Raw genomic sequence first — 21376 nt, forward strand, 5'->3', positions numbered from 1 at the left:
AATGAGTCTTAAGGAAAGACATTATAAATAAAACAAAAGTATTTATTAAATTACGCGATAATTTTTAATGTTATAATTGATATTAATAAATTCTTTTAAAATTTATGATGGTTTTTTTTTAAAAACCGCTGCTGTATATCCGGTACTTGGCGTTTATAGATATTATATTTATCTATAACTATCCCCATTTTCAGTACCGTTATAAATATAATTAATTTTCATACTTTCATTGTTTTAAAGTTGACCGTCCTTAAGGAGTTTCATTTTCTTTAATATCTCCATTGCTTGAAGCACGAACACAACGTTATAAGCATAACTAAATAAAGCATAAGTAGGTAATATTCTTTTTATAGAAATTAAATTTATTATCATTTGTAATGACAAATATAAGCTCAAATGTTTGACCAACTGTTTGTCATTACCATAGCTGATATTACGTGATAGTTTCAAAAACCCAATGTTATTATTATAATATTTTTAATTGACTACTAGTTAATGAAACTCTATCTATAATAATGTGTACTAAATTTGGAACTAGTACCTAAACAAACTATTATAGCTGTAAATTACCGATGAAATCCATACTCAAAATTACTTTCCTTAATTAATATTAATTAAATTTGAAATGTAATTATCAATTTAATTATTCCCGCGGACCTTTCAATTTCCGCAAAATTTAATGATATTTTTTTTCGATATTCGCTAATGTAGAGAGAGAGCAAGCGTAGAGGCAATAGAAAATATCGATTTTGATTGGCAACTGCGTGGGTGATAATGAACTTGGAAATATAATTGAGGCCATCTATTGTCCCTCTATTTCCTTCTAAATGAAATATGAAACCTTACGTTTAAAGGAACAAGGTTTATTTTCAATGTGCTGTAGCAAAATGTCACGTGACTTCGATATTGAAATATGAATTAGAATTTCAACGTAAAATTAAAAATTACAATATAATTGCAACACTAATGAAAAGTACATAAGTGCTGAAATCCTGATCATTAATGTCGAGGTACCCTGTGATGTTCTTGAACGTTACGTAATATTTGTATCTAGACATAATAGAAAAAGGTCCGAAATGTCCCCCAATTGCCTATTCCGTTCATATGTTCAATTAATATAGGTAAGCTTGGGACTTTAGTTTAATTTGCTTTCATTTTCCGAAAAAAGTTTATGTACTGCAGACATTGCCTAAAACTACACCTAGATATTTGTCTGTGACTATATCCACTCGCAAAATATGTAGTACATTTAGTAGTTTTTTTTTGTGAACATCTAGGCTAATATAATTATATATATTTATTTCTCAGGTTAATGACATTTTATAATTGGCGGCATGAATAGTTGAAAGTTATCTATATTAATCTGTTTACAATGGTGCTAATTATAAAATGTCGTCTTTGCCAATAGGAAGCCATTTGTAAAAAAATCTTAGCAAATGTGATAATTTCATCCTCAGGTTTTTTCGGTTGGCAGATTTCTAATAATACTATTAATCACCTTACTAAGCTTGGTAACTATGGAATTCTGGCGTCTATCTATATCTACCCCGTAAAGAACAACCGTGAAGATACACAGTACGGACAAAAAAGACTCATAACGTTTACTACGAGTCGTTATGCGTCCCCATATTATTATCTGAGTCTAGAGAATCTATTCATCACACCACACCTTCGAAATCACGTTTCGGTTAGCTCTGTTGCTACCTGCTTTTTTCATTCCAAGGTTATGAACGTGCCGGCTCGCTGAATTATTAAATTAGACTCGCTATTTTACAAATGAATATAAAAAACGCCAAATTTGTAATGTCGTGTCACGTCATGTCTTGACATTTCGATTAGTATTCTGTCTAGGCAAATTCCTTATTAAAGTCAATAGTGATGTTTATTATGAAATAAACAAACCAAACGATATTTTACTCTTACTAGTAGTCGCTCAGTGAGCAAAATTCGAGCATAATTAATTTAAGATTTAGTAATCATTATTTGATTATCACGTCACCGTTATGACCGTGGCAATGATGATTATTGTAGAAATATCAAATTATTTAATTAATATACATAATATATATTTGTTACAGATTTGTCTGAACTAAACAACGAGCCAAGCTGGCCGCCAACCATGCATTAGATATCGAAGAAACGATATCGAAACGTAAGTGCTTAAGTATATTTTTATTCATATTTATTGATTTAAGTTCCATGAAAGCTGATTTTCTGCTTGATATTGGTACACTAATATCTTCCTCTTACGGGGAGAGACCGTCTAGTGACACCTTATGTTGTGTTAGTTGGTAGATATTACGTATTTAGAAAACTCGAGAAAACAAAAAAAATTTTTCATTTTATATATCTGATTTACTCTTCGATGATAGAAACACCGTTAACAAGCCACCAAAATAATCTAAGAGACAGTGTTAGTCTGCATAGATAGCCCCATGCTGCATTGGTTGGTATTGAAACCAAGCACATTTTTTTTATACTACGATGTTGGCAAATACAACCCATCTGATGGTGAACGGTTATCGTACCCTATAGATGCCTGAAACACCAGGAGTGACACTGACTGACTATCCTTTCTAAGACAACAGTTGTGAAGGTATTTTACTTCGTTATTTATATTATTATAAGGATGTTGGAATAGTCCCTTATGTAATTTTCTTATAAAGATTTTCTTTCTGAATTAGACAACATAAAACTTATCAAATATACGCGAGTCACTACTTCGGCCACTCGGGAATGAAGAATGAATGGGGTAATATCACAGTGGGAGTTCTGTTTCTTTAACAATAAGTAACTTTAGTCCTTTATGCCCTTGAAGAAATACAAGCAAATAAAATTACATTTTACCTTCAAGGATTTTCGTTTCTATTATCATTGTGATGTAAATAAATTATGTTAGGCGTCGAGGTGAAAGAGATTTTCCTTAGGTAACCTGTAAAGTATATTCAAAGATTCTATTTTCGATAAAACCTTGTAATAAGATCTCATGCTTAGTGGTTCTTTATAGCGACTTCACATGTTTAAATTCTTGGGAATTCAATTCATTTGTTTTCATTCATCCAGGTCTATTAGATACACAAACAATACATTGTGCATTCAGAATACAACAGTGAGAAGAATTCTGTTATAGCATATATAGTACATGTTCTCCTTAATAGAGACTAGATGGAGCTGTGTGGTATGTCTAGGGTAAAGAAGAATACATTTAATTATCTGTGAATAATTAAAATCTAAGCCGGAAGCATGTTTTAGGGTGATATTCAGTATATCGTGACAATATTGAAGTGTCTGTAATCAAAGTAATTGTTTTTTTAATGATTTTTGTTCGTGTTGCTCGTTAACGAACCAGTGTTTTTTTTAATTGCCCATTGGTTCTGTTGATAGACAGGTCTGTGTTTTATTTAAATCCGTCCAATCGTGCAAGCTTGTTTGTATAGGAAACATTCTTTCAATTTTTACGGTAGGGTGTTCAATTTCGACTATTTTTTTACTTCCTTGGGGAAAATCGCTGTCATGAATATTATTATTAGGTTTCGATGTAATACTTATCATCTCAGTATCTATCCCCTATAGAAATAGGCATTTCTTAATACCCTCCACTATATGTTATTCTTCACTTTTTGAAGCCAGATATATAGCTAAGCTACCAGATTATTTGGAATTTCTGTCCTAAAACTTAAAAATCATATTAGTAAGGACTAGACACTTTTAGAAATATCGTAGTTTAATTAATATGTATATATGATTTGTTATATGATTTTAAATAAGGTATATTATTTTATAATAATTACACATGTGGTATTAGGACATTCATATTTCTAAGTCTTACAACACCATTTGTAGATATTAAAAGACATATTTTTGTGTTAAATTTCAAACATTAAGGAGCTACAAGCTACAAGCTATAACCCCTTAATTGTGTTTCATATCCCGAACAAGAATTTTCCATTTCTAACTCGCATTGTTTAGGGTAATTCAACAGTAATAACAATTCAAACAAAATGTAGGGTTTCCATATTTACTTAGGGCTTGATTGCATAATTAATACGGACGTCGTAGCTTCATGAATTTAAACTCGAATTTAATAACGTTAAAGTCTGATTTCGTATGCTGTTTGCTGGAGCAAACTTGCTGTCGTTCTGGTCGATTTTGGCAGTCGAGAGATGACAATTCTAATTCAAATGCGACCTACTTTATCTTTAAATTGATTAAGGTTCAAATTTGATTGCCCAGTCATACAGCTTATTAAATTGCAATGCCTTATAGTACACACATAATCTGACAGTCGCACAAGCTAGTTTCAGCATAATAAATCACATCGTAAGGTAGATTATGATGAAAAATATTATCCGAAGTTTTTTCTCATAATATTACGATTTATTTACTTGATAGTATATACGTACGTATAGCACGAAAAATATTTTAAACTGTTTTTTTGTTTTATGTTTTATAAAAGCATTTTAATCAAATAAAAGCAAAATTATGAGACGTCTATAATTTTGTCCAACTCTTTTTACAACTTAGAGCGTTTATATAAGTTTAGTATTTATTTTATACATAGACGAGTCCATAATAAATTAACCAGCTCCTTATCACAGGAAGTCTTAGTTCAAAACAGGAGTTGCCGGCCGCAAAACGTAAACTTGAACTTTACCGGCACAACTTTGCTTTCTGATGTTAATAATTCTGTTTTATGATCCACACTGAACTGCGAAGATAGTAAATGTTATTTGGGAAGTCTTAATACTCGTAGTTTAACAGTACAATAAATTCGTCAGGTTTCGTGACGTTAAATTTTTGAAGTCATTATAGTATAGTTAAATTTAACTACTATTATTACGACCTGGTTTCGTCCAGGAATTTGTAACTTTATAAGACATATTGATATAATATATACGAGCATAGCCTATGACAGCCGATAGAAAGTATTTCTCAACTCGGTGCAGTGGTTCCGGATTTTATTTTCTTCATAACAGATCTTTATTATATTGTTGAAGATATATAAGATTATAATAAGTCTAGAGCTACAATGTAAGTTTTTCAATTGTACGAGCTTTCAACTTCCAATAGAATAAAGGTTCTACACTGTTTCTCCTACGTAACACAACTTGAAGCGTAACTCTTATAATTCAAATATTCATCTGACAAGATCTGAATATATTATAAATTCAAGTTGAAACTTCCAACGTTTGCAAGTTAAATGCTATATAGTTTACAACCCCCGAGATTAATTTTTAACATAGCGCAATGTCTGCTGTTATTAAAAAGTGATGTTTCGTTTCATTTAACCGAGATCCACTTAATGTGGCGCTATTGCCATCTGTCGGTTATTTTAGTAAACTATTGTTTATGATCGTAATAGTCAGATGTCAGTGTAATAATTTATTATAACGTAACAAAACAAAGAGTATCTTTGTTTTTCATCTATTAATATTGTCGAGGTGAAAATTATATTTCTTGTGTCGTTAACGTACCCGTAAAAAATAGTAAGGTTAGAGGAATTAATATGAAATTTTCATAGTGATACATAATTCAATATATTAAATTTATATTAATTAATTAATTTTAAATTGGTCACCCTATAGGCTAATGAAAGCTGAGAAATAGTCCACACTTAATATAAATAATGTTAAACAACACATAGATATTAGTATATTTGTTTATTATTATCTAGTATTCATTATTAAATAATATTTATATACCTAGACGTTTTTAATAATTATATTTTTTATTTAATAAAGAAAAGGGTATGTACAGATTTTTATTTATTATAAATGAACATGTATACTAAATTGCGGGCATATCCTGTTATTCATAGAAAAAACTTTCGTCATAAATAAATCTATATTTATCTCTATTATTGTATTTTACCATCTTTAGTTTTAAATGTAGTTGAAAGAAAGATACTTTTTACGTCCGGAAATACACAAGTATGCAGACAATTTACAGTACTTTTGTTTCCTCCACATTTTATAGGACTAGCTAGGTGTACCAAATAAGGACGTCTAATAAATGAATTGCTATATTCTTTACATCAAAATAAACGAGTTTGCTTTTGATCTCAATAGAAACAATAAATAATACAATAGCATTATTCGGGCGCAGTCGTTTCACCCCAACACCTTTCCTTGTTTCAAATAGGGTTGTACGCTTCAATGTATTGTTTTTGACAACATTACTTATATTTCTATGTATATTTTAGCACAAATTTTTAAGATATTAGCGAAAAGTTATAACATTTTTTGTTTAACTGAACACCTGGTGGTACTTCAGAAGTACCACCAGGTGTTCAGTTATAACTTACGCTTTGCTATTATACACTCTGTAATTTCACTGCCCTGCTTCAACCTTTAAAGCGTAAATCAGGTTACATAGCAAATTACTTGACGGCCGTAATATGTGAAACACAGGTAAGCAGACAATTCTGTTCAAAGTCAATTTCCGTATAGAAGAAATTATATTTAAGATAACCTATATCTCTAAGTAATGATATTTCATATATGACGGTTGACAGGTCCAAAATTATAGTAAATCAATTTCAACTATACAACGAGGCGTAATTTCAAATTAATTACACTTTCATGTTTACACAGCGGGTCGTGTGTTCCTTGTTTCGTCGATAAAAGCTCATTGAACTAGTCATTAATAATTTCTATGAAATTCTCTATGTTTACATATTATATTTGTCTAAAGTTTAGTAACACTATTATGTAAAACTATTATTTTAAATATAATAATATTGTTATATTTAAAATAATCATTTTTGTAATATTTAGAAATTTTGTAGGCAGGAGATATATATGTAGTACTGCTGAGGTCATTATACCAAGAAGAATATTTGTCCCCAAAAACTGCGATTGGTTAGAATGATTAATAATACTAATTCCAATTAAACTGGTGTATTTTTATACCTATATATTTATGCAATTTTTTTCGTTTAAATAAATACTGCACTGTAATAAGCACATAAGGTTTTAATTAAATACTGGGTATGATGTTAAAATTTATCTTTACAGAAGCATTTCCTATGCTATACTGTATTTTATAAATGTTGTAATAATATTAAAATGAACGTCAATATATCTAATATATTAATATTATTACTAGTATTATGTACATTGGTTCTAATAACGACAAATTATAGAACACCATAAAATTATATTAATAAACAAAAGCTTTCAAAAAGAAGTATTTATGTAATACATTCCTTAGACGTAATAAAATAAAAGAAAACGGCAACAAACTCTTGTGTAGAATAATAACATTAAAAAAGTTAGCGATGACGCCTCCATAAGTGACCTAATTTCTTCAGTTGCAGTCACTTCCATTACGTTGTAATTCCCTTGTGAAAACTCTTGTACCTCATCACATTAACTATTTATGAGAAATCCAATTATACTTTCATAACTCTTGAATTGTTAGCAGAAACTTTCAATTTAAATGTTTTATAACCATTTATATAAATTTACTTATGAAGTGATGGAGATAGTCAGTGGACAATCAAGTAGCAAATATACTTTATTTGTTCAATCCCATCAAATTCAGAATTTTACATACACATGTATGTGTTGTTACCATTGCTAAAGAACAGTGTTAATTTTATATTATTGGATTATACCTTTTTGCCACCAATGTACTTAAAATGATCTTCAGATTTATTAATGTATATAATATTGTTGTTGTCTGTCACAATGTTTATTCGATATTAAAGATTTGTATACAAAAAATATATAATAAAATTCTTTAGAAAAATACAATATATAAACTATAAAAGTATGTGGCCAGTATGTCAGCAACAAATATAAAGCTATACCCAGAATCGTTCACTTTAATTTTGAAATACAAATAAAACAATTATTTTTTATTTATACAACATGATTCATGTGTACCCAACACATGTCATCTTTATGTAATACTCACTTTATAGAAGAATATAATGGTAAAATTGATTTGTGGAATGTTATATTTGGAATACTAAAAATTCTATATTTTAAAAATGACAGGATAAAATGTAATAATAAATAACACACATAAATCAAATTATCATTAAAATATATTTTTGACTCTTTATGTCATTTTAATACCTATGTATTTTTCAATATTTAGTCCCATTATATCCCATTAGTCCCAGTATATTAATCAAATCAAATAATAAAAAAATGTTTGCTTTATATAACCTGTCTTTTTTTTAAATTAAAACTCACGCAATACGTAATACCTACGTTAATTGATATAGTTGACAGTATCTATTATATAAATCATTCACTTGATTTATAAAAAATCCGGTAAGAAGGACATATTCCATAATTTCACCATTAAACCAAATTCTTTGTCACCACACTAGTGTCTCTCATAAACTAGCCCTGTGAGTTGCATACATATCATTTACGTATGCAGTACGTAACACCTACGTATACACGTACGTAAGTAGATCGTGTGTTACGTATTGTTAAATTGAATGCCAGCGACGCCGTCTTGAAACAACAAATTCCAAATTAACCGGAATGGCAAACAATTTTTTAACACATATAATGTATACTTGTTTTTATATTCAAATTTGGAAGAATAGAATGACCACCAGTATATGCTATTGCAAAAGCAAAAAATATAATCAATGTTCGTAGCCTGAACACACCAGCCCCCACAAGCAGCACCCGTTCACGAATATGACGGATAAAAAAACTACACTATTATTATTATATAAACAAATTATATTAAAAAGAAATAGTTTGCTAGCCTTACAAATTATATCAATAATATAATCCCATTATACGACTATTATCAATGAAAATTCTGAATTACTGTATAAACATTGTATTTTCATAGTTAATATTAATTTTGTTACAGATAAGCAAATAGAATTAATACCTCATGTCCGACCAATCCGACCAGTTCATAAAATATTTGTAGAAATCATTTTAGCGGCTTGGTGCCGGTTTTACGCACATTTTGATTACGTGAACAAATTAAATAATATTTGCACAGTGAATATTAATAAGCATAATTAGCGGATTCCATTGCACGGACATTAAACGGGTATTGTGATTTCGTTTAATCCCGATAGATGGCATGATTACGTAATTTAAATACGGATCATAATAATTACGTGCTCATTTTACTAATTTGATATTCTATAATAACATTGTTGGTCGACTCACATTGTTTTTCAATCGGAACATCCAATTATTTTATGTATTTACTTTCTTTATACACGCTTAAGGATATCTTTTTTGCTATTCTTTATTAATTTAGGGACTTTTGTCAATTTTTGTTACGTCAGTCCCATTGTACAGTAGTCTAATACAAACCAAAAACAAATATTTATTCAACAATTAATTTGTCTTGTTTTCTTTGTTTTCTTGTATGTCGCATTTACAGAACAAAACTTCGAAACCTATTGCACCTATTTGAGAAATTCTTCCAGTGTTTGAAACGTTATTTCACATTGACATAGTCTATATATTACGGTTAAGTTATATAATAATATATTTGTACGTATTTACAAAATAAAATGTTTCTATGTATCTCTATCAGTTGTCTAGTGTCTAGTATATATATAACACAGGCTCTGCTTAGTTTGGGACTGAATAGCACTCTGTGAATTGTTCTGATATTTTATTTATTTCTAACATAGTTATTTAATGTATATATGCGGTCGTTCAACCACCTCAGTGTGATTGGATCGAACTTGCGTATTAACGCTACTGTGGCATGCATACACAAGCGAGGCTTTAACACAAACAGACACAATGTTCACATGTTTACATCACATAAAGAGTGCACAGCGCTTCCAAGACATGATGCAAATGCAAACATGAGCACGCGTGAACAGGGGAAGGGAATTTGTTTTTTTTATGTAATTGGAATAGCAAACAAGCTGACGGTCCACCTGATGGTAAATGGTAACCGTCACCTATATACAGGAACAGCACCGCGGTTCAGTCATGCCAATTATCCCGAAATTTCCTACAACCGGACAACAGCTTATAAAGCAAGTTCCTTGACAGCTGATATAATCGAGACTGAGGTGAATCTGATGACTTTTTATTCTACCTTTACAAATAATTAGTAATCGAAATAATGAATGGAATAGGGATGAATGGAGAAGAATAACATATTACGCCAAAGCCAAATAATTGGGATAAGGAAAAAGTAGATGATGATGATAGTAATCGAAATAATAATGAGCATCAAAAGTGCCTAAGTTTATTGAATAAAGTATTTTCTATTCTATTCATCAATAAGTAGAAAAATATTGTAATACAGTTTCAGATACCAGACTCGATACTCAGCACTCAAATGTAACTCATTTCCACCTTCCACCGTTCACCACAATGGTAGCACATCGTTGTAAACGCTCTCAAAAACTCACCTGTCACCTGTTAAGGATGAACCTTAATCACCATTAGTGGGCCCGCCAGTATACGAGTATAACGTTATCGCAGGCGGAAGGACAAAACCTTCAACATTTCATAAAGCACGCGTAAATAGGATCAACTGAATTCTACTGTTGTCTAAACAATAAATAATATATTCCACTAACTGTTAACGTAACATTTCAACTTTGAATTTTGTGTATAAAGTAATTTCTATTATTAATTTCAGTGTCGTGTAAAGAACTTTTGTAATGTATTCAAGCGTTTGTAAACTTGTGTCATGTTTGGTAACTAGACCTATTATATTTGTGTATTCTGTGTTTTTAAAATTCCAATGTTTTTTTTAAAAGAATTGTAATCAAACATAATACAATCAAACAACAGACTTATCTGATGATAGTTCAATCTTAAGGGAGAAATAATTACACAATCTCAAAAGACAACGTAATAGTATTGACGTAGTTATCGTTTATTAGGAATGCCGCCTTTATAAAGAAATATATAAAATAAAACTGAATGTCGTCTGTGTATGTCAGTCTATAAGGTTTGTATAATATGAGCCATTAGTACCCTGAAATAAATAATAGATGAATGGTCTAGAAAAATATTTTTAAATATCTATATTCCTCGAGGATATAAATATTTAATAATATTGGCGTCACATTCAAAACTTAAATAACTTACTCGCTGATAATAACATAACTTATGCAAGTGAAAGAATTTTTAAAACCAGTTTAGTTTTATTTGAGTTTAGCCATTACAAAGAATTATGATTAAATATGATATGTTTATAATATTAATACAGATTTTATAGCTTATACGGAAAATCTAATTTAGTGACTTCTGAGCACAAAGCAGGCTCTTTACTAAGCGAACTATGTAATTTCCTATAGTTCACAAACGCAGTATTAATTAAGTGCTGTCATGGCAATGCTTTCATGGATAAGTGCTATTAATATATTATAGTTTATATATAAATAATAATATTTCATAATAAAGAGATATTAGTCTAAAATCCGGAGTAGTCATTTGTCCTCCTATCTTTCTCCTTATCCTAAAGCCAGGATTCCTGGAACCTGAAATCTTCTGTTTCTTAGCCTTTAAAATCGGTATTGAGAAGTGCTTTTATATAAGATTAGTCGCAGATAAGCCTGCTCAAGCCAGCGAAATACTCATGAAAGTGAAGAACCAAATTTATATAACCAAATAAAAACCATGCAATCACATGATCAAGTTAGTGTGGAATGTTCAAAAAATAATTTACGATTTCCACTTTGTTTTTTTAACGAAACTTTTTTAGCTTCATTAGTATTGTTCCTGTCTTTTGGCTTATTTGGTATACGATTAACTCTACGTAATGTTGATCTGTGTTTATTTCTCTGTGTACAAAACAAGAAATATAGAGTAAGCATATACTGATGACATACTGACCGTACGTGTGTCTCTACAATTGGTATAAAGGAACGATACATATAGAATTGAAACGGATTTATCCTTAGCTCTCAAGACAGGAGTCGAGCAAACATTTAAATACTTACATTATACACCAACGGTCGAATTTCAAATAACACGTTCCACTTTCAAAACACTTAAAGGTGTCGCGTTAACATGTCGAGATAAAGATTACTTTTTCTGTGAGTACGATAAATAGAATAGACTAGAAAATTCTTTATTCAAATAAAATTAGATTTAAGCACTTCTTCAATACTGATTACTTATTTATTTGAATATATCGTTCATTCGGAAAAATGTCTCATAACGTGGACGCCTGCTGCAACCCCCGAAGAGGGGGAGGCTCTGGGGTTTTGGGTTTGTCTCTTCTGCTCCCAAAATCATGACTGAGGACAAATTCGGTCGGGTCTATGGTGGTACCCGTCATCGTTTTCTTTTTTTTTTATCATAGCATATATAATAGTTTTCATTTAGTTTTTTTATATCTTTTTATATGATATGATAATTTCAGAAGTTGTCACAAAATAAAGAGGGAACAAAATGATAGACAGTTATATCTATAGGTATCATGATGAAGGAAGAATACAGTGTGTCTCAATTCGTTTTCATAACAAAAATCACAACGTATAAAATAAATTGAAGGGAATATTGAATACTGCTACTAATCTATTACTACGATGTAGAAATCATTTCCATTCGTTAGCTGACTTCGGAAATCGATTCATAAATTAGATGGATTTTCCTGGTTAGTAACAACTTGAGAACTGTTTGCATTGAGATTGGTTTAATATAGAAAATATTCAGAATTTTTATAAAGGAATTAAAATTTTCTATTCTGCTGTCTCATTGGAATAAAAAAGGACAGTTTTTATGCTACCATCGTATTGACGACCTCGGTGGTCTAGCGGTGTTGCCCACTACTTCCTATGATCGCAGGTTCGATTCCTCGCACGCTACAGACATGTTTATTCATGAGTATGATTGTTTGTATCGGACTGGGTGTTCTAATAGTGTTGTCCTAGTTGTAGTCGATAGAATCAAAAATGTGTCAAGTCATACGCAACCGTTCGCAGTAAAATTTTTTTTCAAGTGACGACTCAATGGGAATGAATGGGATTCCTTCAAAATAAATGAATATTACCTAAAAAAAAGTGTTTTACAAATATTACTACAAAATGAATAGGTAATGTAAAAACAACGTTGTTAAAGGGAATTTTTAATGTTATAAATGATAAGATGAAATAATTAACCGTTTGTAAAAATCTCTTCACTTCTATAAATATAAATACATATATTGACACAATTGAATATTTATTATAATAAAATTCAATGTAAATGATAAAAGTAATATGTACAGCCCACAAAACAAATATGAATTGATATTTAAAGCAAAGTGACATTGGCGTAGTGTAAAAGGCAAATACGTTGATTAAAATTATAATTAGAAAACGGGGTTCAACGTGTACCCAGTATTAGCATAAAGTTTATAGTTTCGCTAAGTTTAGATAGTTATGGAAAGGGTGGCCTTAATGAAGAAACTGCTTCGTTAGTACATAATAGTAGTTAGTATATATATATGTATATTATATGACTAGTAGATACTAGTCTACTACTAGTAGGTATACCTGAAATAGTCATGATATTTTCGAGACAAAACTTGCCTTTAGCCTAAGTTACTCCTTATTAGCTATTATAGCTTAGTAGTTATACTTAGGCTGTTTTATTTTAGAAAAATAATGTTAAATTCCACGCGGACGAAGTCGCGGGTACAGCTAGTTATTCATGAAACTAAGATTATAAGACCAATAGCTCTCAGAGGAACATGGCATATAGAAGAATAGTATATACAAAGTTAAAATTTGACTAGATACGAAATACATTGAAAGTTAAGATTCGCCTTTTATCTAACAGAAAATATTAAAAATTATATGAAACCATTGGTTCATCAGCTTCAGCCCTCTTTCGTAAAACAGATTTTATCCAATTACGGGAAAGAACTGCCAAGTGGAAGATTACCTAAAGCTTTTTGTCAGCCGTAAATCACGTTATGCTAGACAGCGGAAGTAGAAATTACGGGAAGAGTGGAAAAAAGGTGGAAGTTATTTTTGAAGATTTTAAAATGAAATGTACATTCATACTATCTTTTTTTATATCTATAACTATATGATAATGCATAAATAATTACATTTACAACAAAACATAAATGTCATGAACTTGAAATATTCCAAAAGTTAATAAATATATCGTATTAAAAACGACGAATTTGAACTTACGACCTTTGTTTTACTACCCCAACTTACAACCAAGTCGGGTTAGTAAACCAATAAACCACGACGCTCTCTAAACTAGTCGTACTTATTAATTTGAAAAAATACTTATAGATTTATTACCTTTACTGCGTTTATTACTTTTAGTGATTAGACATTAGACTAATAAACACCCTACTAATTTGTTACAATGTACGTACAAGCTAACATTCTGCACTACCTCTTTAACCAATGGGGCACAAGGGTCTTCCTCGGGAAGGGATTGTAGGTCCTCATAGCTACTATGTATATCGATATTATTACAAGTTTCTAATCAATTTTGGATAACAAGGCATGTGTTTTATGGTTTTAGGTTATTAGTAAAATATAATTAGTGTATTAGGCTGAAATAGGAGAGACAGAGGTACCCCTAAGCAACTTCGTACAAAGTTTTCCATATAATTATTACCAATCAGTATAAATCATTTTTAATATTTCATACTCACATGTCTTTATAGACGACATATTTATACTGAATGTCAGTCGATTCCAATATGATTTTTAATTATTTGAAATTGTAGTTATTAGTTTGATATTGTGAGTAGTGTGTTTTCCAGAATATATAGAATTTTATCCTAATTGATGTACGTTTAATGTACGATAAATACCAAGAACGAACCGCAGAAGGGTCCATTGTTAATGTAGCTATTGTTTGACTCAGTTCCGATATTGATCGTTTTGTTTCAACTTACCTATTTTAATAAATAATGACATACTTATTTCTATTGTTATTTTTTTCCAGGTAAGTTCCTTTATCACTGGGCTGTGAGTATATTCAATACTTTATTGATAAGAAACAGATACGGTAAGAAATCGTCTACTAGGTCGTACATAATTGTAAAAAATACACGAAGTTACCTCGACTGGTGGCATATTCTGCGGAATAAATCCCAAATATTTATATAATATTAAAAAAAATATTAACTATTTATTTTGAATAAAGAAATATTAATTACAGACGTAATGAATTTCTATTTTCTTTTACAAAAATTAAAAAAATATATTGATTGAACAGTATAGGAAGGAGGAACCGAATATGGCAAATTTGTAGCGTAGTTATCTCGTAGTACTAATACAGAAAACCAGTCGAATTTACAACTTCACCGTTTTGAAGTCTGTGAAAACAGATTAAAATAATGCTCTTGGAAATGTGTACAGTACGAGTGCTATGTTCACCACAATCTTACATTAACCACAGTATACATAATGTACGCCGTAGCTTAATGTCGTAATCCTTCGCCAGGAGTCGACCCTCTCGTAATACTAGAGAACACGTACCTATGTAAGTATAATCTTTTCAACCAACGCTCTATCTAGAAAGTGGTAAATGTGACAAAACTGATTAACATGAATTAAAGCATCAAACAAGTTGATACAATTATCATTTATATTTGTATCAACTTGTTTGATAGATGAGATGGATAGAGAAAATTCGTCATTTGATAAACCAAGATTTTATTAAAATATGCATTCAGTTATTTAAGCGCGATTCAGTGACAAACATTCAAACTGTTTTTCACAATTTTGTATTTATAACCGATTTTAGGTTATTCATTTGTTGAACAACTGTATGTAAGTCTGCTGTGTATAATTAATACCGTTCGCGAAAAAAATGCCCTCAAAACTGGTCCCGGAATGCGTCTGGGGAAGCTGTAGGCCATCTGTGCCCAACAGCATTAGAATTGTCCGAAAAAAAAGGTATAACGATCCACAAAATATTTCTAACAGCATATAATCTGCCCACAACTTGGAATTTTTCTGCATTCCAGTATATTTACAACCGACTAAAACAGGAAGTTGTGAATTGGAAACTAATATATAGTTGTGTAATTGTGAGGAGTAATTAAAAAGTAAGTTTGTTGTCTCAAACAATGATGTCTTCTCCTTTTTTCGGATATCCTAGAATCAAATTGTGTACTTTTTATTGTGTAATAGCACTTTTTGATGTATTATAAATTAATTCAATATAAGTCATCTTTTCTCTTTATCTTATAATAAAAAACATCCCAAATTTATTACGACTACGTGATGGGGACGACTCACAAGTATAACTATGTTAATTTTATGAAGATAAAAGTTAGTTCTTTATTTCTTAAATGAGAATATATGTGCATAAATATTAAGTAATACTTTAATCAAATACTATATGTTAGCAATACACAAACTAAACGAATAGAAAACTCATACAGATGTCGATTTCAAATGATACTGAGTGACAGACAGCTACAAAATTTAAAGCCAATCTAAATCCTGTCAGCCATTTACTTATTTTGTAATTACCATTACAATTGGGACTACTGAAAACAATCGGACATGCGGCGTACATGTACAATGCCGTCACAACACAAAAGCTGACGCGGACAGCGCCCTCTACTGAGTAGTGAGGGCTAACGCAGTAGGGTTACCTACTCCAGATTATATCAACTACCATAAACTAAAATAAAATTATGTAATAGACCATTCGTCCGGTGAAGCTGTAAAGGCCAGCTGCCGGCCAACAGGATTAGATATACATTAAACAAATGTTTATAATGTTAATGTGACATTAAACACATACAATTATGTAGATAGATATGTCCTTATGAATGGCAACGTATATGAGATTTACAAATATTTCAGTATCTAAGTATTTATAACATAATCTCTGCTTAGCTTGGGACTAGATGCCTCTGCGTGTATTGTGCTAAATTATTATTATTAATTAATAATTATAATAATTTGTTTTTGCCCGCGCAACTTGGTCGGCATCACATTTACTTGATATAAATTACTGTATTTCTCTCAATTCACATAATATGTCTTTAAATTATAGCCTATGTGTTATTCTGATGTATAAGCTATATTACTGTAAACTTTCGTCAAAATCCGTTCAGTAGTTTTTACGTGAAAGAGTAACAAACGTCCATACATACTCACAAACTTTCGCGCTTATAATATTAGTAAGATTCAAAATGTTAAATTTTGAATTCTAGCGTGATTAAAAATAGTATTAAATTAGTAAAAAAAAAAAACAATATATTTAGTATTCCCAAAATTCGGTGAACAGATATTTGTATAACGTACTTATCGCTAGATCTACCAATTTCACGCAGGCGAAGTCGAAAGCTGTACTACTACATATTAATTTACTGAAATCAATATACTGGGTAGTACATCTGTTATATTGCACCCCAAATAATAATGCGACAGCCCTACCACCAAGGGGGGACGAATCCAGGGGCCTGCGAGGAAGTGACGAAATCCCGCCTCGTTGCCATAGCAACCGCCGTGTTTACCGCGCCATATCGATCCGGCCGGCGTTTCCCTGTTTACATACCCCATGCAAGGCGTTTCGTAGTAGCTTTAGACCATAGGTTCAATGACATATCTTATTATATTATTGTTATGAAAATTTTATATTAAATTTTATTAACTACGTACATAATACTGGCTGTGGTTAATAGATGTTATAAATACAGTTAATATATGAGTTACTATTAATATTATAAACGCGAAATGTGTGAGTATCGACAGATGTTTGTTACTCTTTCACGCAAAATCTACTGAACGGATTTTTATGAAACTTTACAGTAATATATAGCTTATACATCAAAATAACATGTAGGCTATAGATGTCACGTGGGTGAAACCGCGGGCACAGCTAGTATATAATAAATATGATTGATGTAGACTAGATATATATCAACATAGATAAAGATTATATGTATAATTTTGATTAAGTTTTATCTCAAAATATAATATAATAACGTGGTCGGAAGCTAAATATGTCTGTGTTATATTACAGAGCTGTAGTATTCATTTTTATATAATGAATAAAATGTTAGTTTATTTTTTCGAAATAATTGTACATTTTTGGTACTACCTGTTTACCACAGTTTTTCCTGCATGGAAAACATCGTCGACCAAATTTCGTGGTAAATTTGGGAAGTACTTTCCTAGTAAGTAATTCAATCTTCAATACTTAGAAAAGAGTCAGACAAATAAACCTAGGCCTTAAAATAAAATAGGATAGGTACTTTTATTTTCTTTTACGCGAGTATAACGAGATTGATTTTATAATTTAGATTCGATGTAGTGGTAGGTACATTTCTGTGGTATTGATAAACGAATTTTGTAATATAAATAGATATTTCACAATAAAAACCTATTTATTTCTGTCAAAATGAAATCATTAAAACTTTTTTCAACACATCCTATAACGATTGCAATTTACGATACGGGAATGGTGAGGGACTTTGCATTATTTTCGATTCCAATTCATTTTATTACCTCAAGTGTTGAAGAGCAATGGCGTCTCGTTATAAAGACTGTGTTCCTAAAACGATGCTATTAGCGCCCTCAAATTTTATTGTAATGTGCATTTTACTTGATTGTTAGTCATAGTACCTTCTAAAAAGGTTAGGAATAGTATTTTTTTGCACTTTTAGAGCATAAATAAAAGATTTCTTATAAAATTGAAATAGAAAATACAACTAATATTTGTATTGAAAATACAAATTATTGTCTAATTCAAAACGTAAGCGAACAGAGAGCTGCGGTGTCATTGTTTTATACTATGTGTACAGTACATAGATATCTCGCCGTCATGACACCTCTCTTGCGTTGTCATTCCTGAGGACTTATGACTTACATACGTATGTTCCTAGTGAATCTACTGCTGTTTCACAGTTCTTTGTCATTCTTCACCACTAAGTAAGTTTTTATGTTTACAATTACTGAATAACAGATTATGGTATGGACATATTAAAAATGTTCAGGTAGAAAATGTGAATGCTTACTTTATTGTTTACACCACAGAATAGAGAAGTAACTTATTTCTATATTCTCTGATCTGCACTAATGAGAAAATATTACACTTTTTACGCCATGAGTAATTTTTTTTATACGTCAAGAGAAAACTTAGCCGATTTTAAAAACTCTGCAAGCGACAGACTTAGGTCAGAAAGAGGTACCGATCCATAATGACACACCCATTATTACTATGATTTATACAAGTTGAAGCAATGAAAGTTGTATAATGATAAAGACCATTTTATTTTCTCAGTCTATATATTCCGACTAGCATGCGTGAATGAAGATTTTACTTCTACTAAAGATGTTTCAACTTTGTATATAATTTTATTATACACTACGGCGGATATTTTATTTGATCTCGTGGAAAATTGGATACATATATTTTTTATTTCTTTATTGTTTTTCATTATTAATCGTGAGGCCGCCTCGCTCTTAACCGGTTTTTTTTATTATTTAATAAATTTTATGAGCGCCAGAATCCGATAATACGCCGAAATTGCTGTGGTTATATTCTATGCCCGTAGCAATGCGATTTGTATTCAACGGGCGATCGCGTGTCGGCCATCGTTTTTAATTTAAGTAATTGTTTTGTCAATCAAAAAAGATTTATTTTGTTCTTTGTTCCTCAACGTTTAGTCGGAAACACGCGAAATTTGGAATCGTAATCGTTCGATTTTAATTTTTACGATTAATCGCTACACTAGGGTGTACGCACTAGTCCGTAAACTAACCCAATATTTAACGAATGACGTATGTTCATATTGCGTGTAGTAACATCAAATGGAATACAGCATGAAAAATTATATCAGACATGCTAATTAATACTAGTCATTTTTTTCATTTCCCCCCATTGTATACGAAATAGCAAACAAGCTGACTGCCTACTTGATGGTAAGTGGTAGACGTCGCCTATATTCATAAATAGTACTACATCCGTGATACCTCATGCGTTGGCCATTCCGGAGAACTAAGATTCACTCAACCTGACCCTTAAAGCTTGAACACCTTAAGAGGCAGATTTAGTGTATAATGATAGACTAAGTCATTAAAACTTTTCTTATTAAATGTATATTTTGCCCTTGTAGATAGAAGGTATTGCAATTTGAATTTTATATTTAGAAACATAGTATGATTTATGTCTTCTATTGTTTGTTGAATTTTGCTCTTGACTTGTGAGCCTTTTAGTAAATATACATATTTTACTATCATAATTCACTATATTTATTTACACTGCGGATTAAACCTCTACATAAGTCATGTAATTTCACTATAGGTACTACATCTCCATTCAATGTTTGACCGAAATACATCTCACAAAACAAGATTCTTAGCGACTGAAATAGGTGAGATTGAAGGGTACCTCAATCTCACCTATTTCAGTAGCCACAGTAGACGCAGACAACTTCTTACAAAATAATTTTTTTTAAGTGTGATAATATGAATTTTAATATATATTTATGTACCATATGTAGCCTAGTATTGGACAATAATGATCAATTACAAATATGTCAATTGAATTGTTCTGTGAAATATTTTTGTAACAAACATAAACAAAAACGTCATGGAAATGAGAACCTTTTTACCTTTGACAGATGGTTGAAAATGACATTGTATACGAGAATGTTTCTCACAAGAAACAATTGCATTAATTAAAATTAAACCAATCATATCCAGTTAGTATGGCGATAACATTGGTCTACCCCATCACTTAAAGGAAGTGTCCATTTTAGACATTGTCAAAGTCCTTATAAAAAGTCAAGGTTAATGTACATCATCCGGATATTATTTCTGAATATTAATTACGGATACGGAAGTAATAGATAGACTTGTTAAACCTGTTTGGTTAGATGGCTCTTAGGCCATACATTGTATGTCTATGATATCAGACTTATGCATAGCCATAGACATACACGTAGACATTAGATTTTAAATCTATATTACTACTCTTTTTTATTTTGTTTTCACACATATAAATACAAGATACAATACATATAGCCTCAATCCTGCTTGGGAGTTTGTCTTTAGCAAAAGCACTTAACATTTAATTATATATACACACATCCATATATATAAATATATGTAGATTTAAATGTATAATTCAATTTCAATTAAATGCCCAAACGATTATCGTGACTGTTATAGATTTTTAACTTAACCATGTCTATTTTTGCATAAATTGAAACATTAATATAAAATGGATTTAGGTTTTTGTAAATAACACAGAATAAGAAGTTAATAAGAAATAAGATTTATTTCTAAGCGGTCGCTCTCCTAGAAATAATCGTGGTTATACGAATTATTCCACGTTGAATAGGACTTCAAATAATAATGTTAATAATCCTGTTATTGGATTCAATCACATATCAAAAGAAATAATTTCTTTATTATCTAATTCTTTTGAAGTCTAGACATAATGATCCTTATTTAGAGGACATAATTGAAGCATCA

At 30.6% G+C, this 21376-nt stretch overlaps 1 protein-coding gene across 6 annotated transcripts in view; it reads left to right on the forward strand.

Annotated features, from left to right (window-relative positions):
- Nucleotides 1–21376, forward strand: part of LOC131842237 (brain tumor protein) — a 459207-nt gene that overhangs the window by 378361 nt on the left and 59470 nt on the right. For all 6 annotated transcript variants that reach the window (XM_059190777.1, XM_059190778.1, XM_059190779.1 and 3 more), the window contains one exon: nucleotides 2079–2152. The gene's annotated coding sequence lies outside the window, so the exon portion shown is untranslated. The remainder of the gene's footprint in view (nucleotides 1–2078; nucleotides 2153–21376) is intronic.

Source organism: Achroia grisella, unplaced genomic scaffold (genome assembly GCF_030625045.1).
Source record: "Achroia grisella isolate CSIRO2021 unplaced genomic scaffold, CSIRO_AGI_Agris_v1 utg215, whole genome shotgun sequence".
In the NCBI taxonomy this organism is placed as follows: Eukaryota; Metazoa; Arthropoda; class Insecta; order Lepidoptera; family Pyralidae; genus Achroia; species Achroia grisella.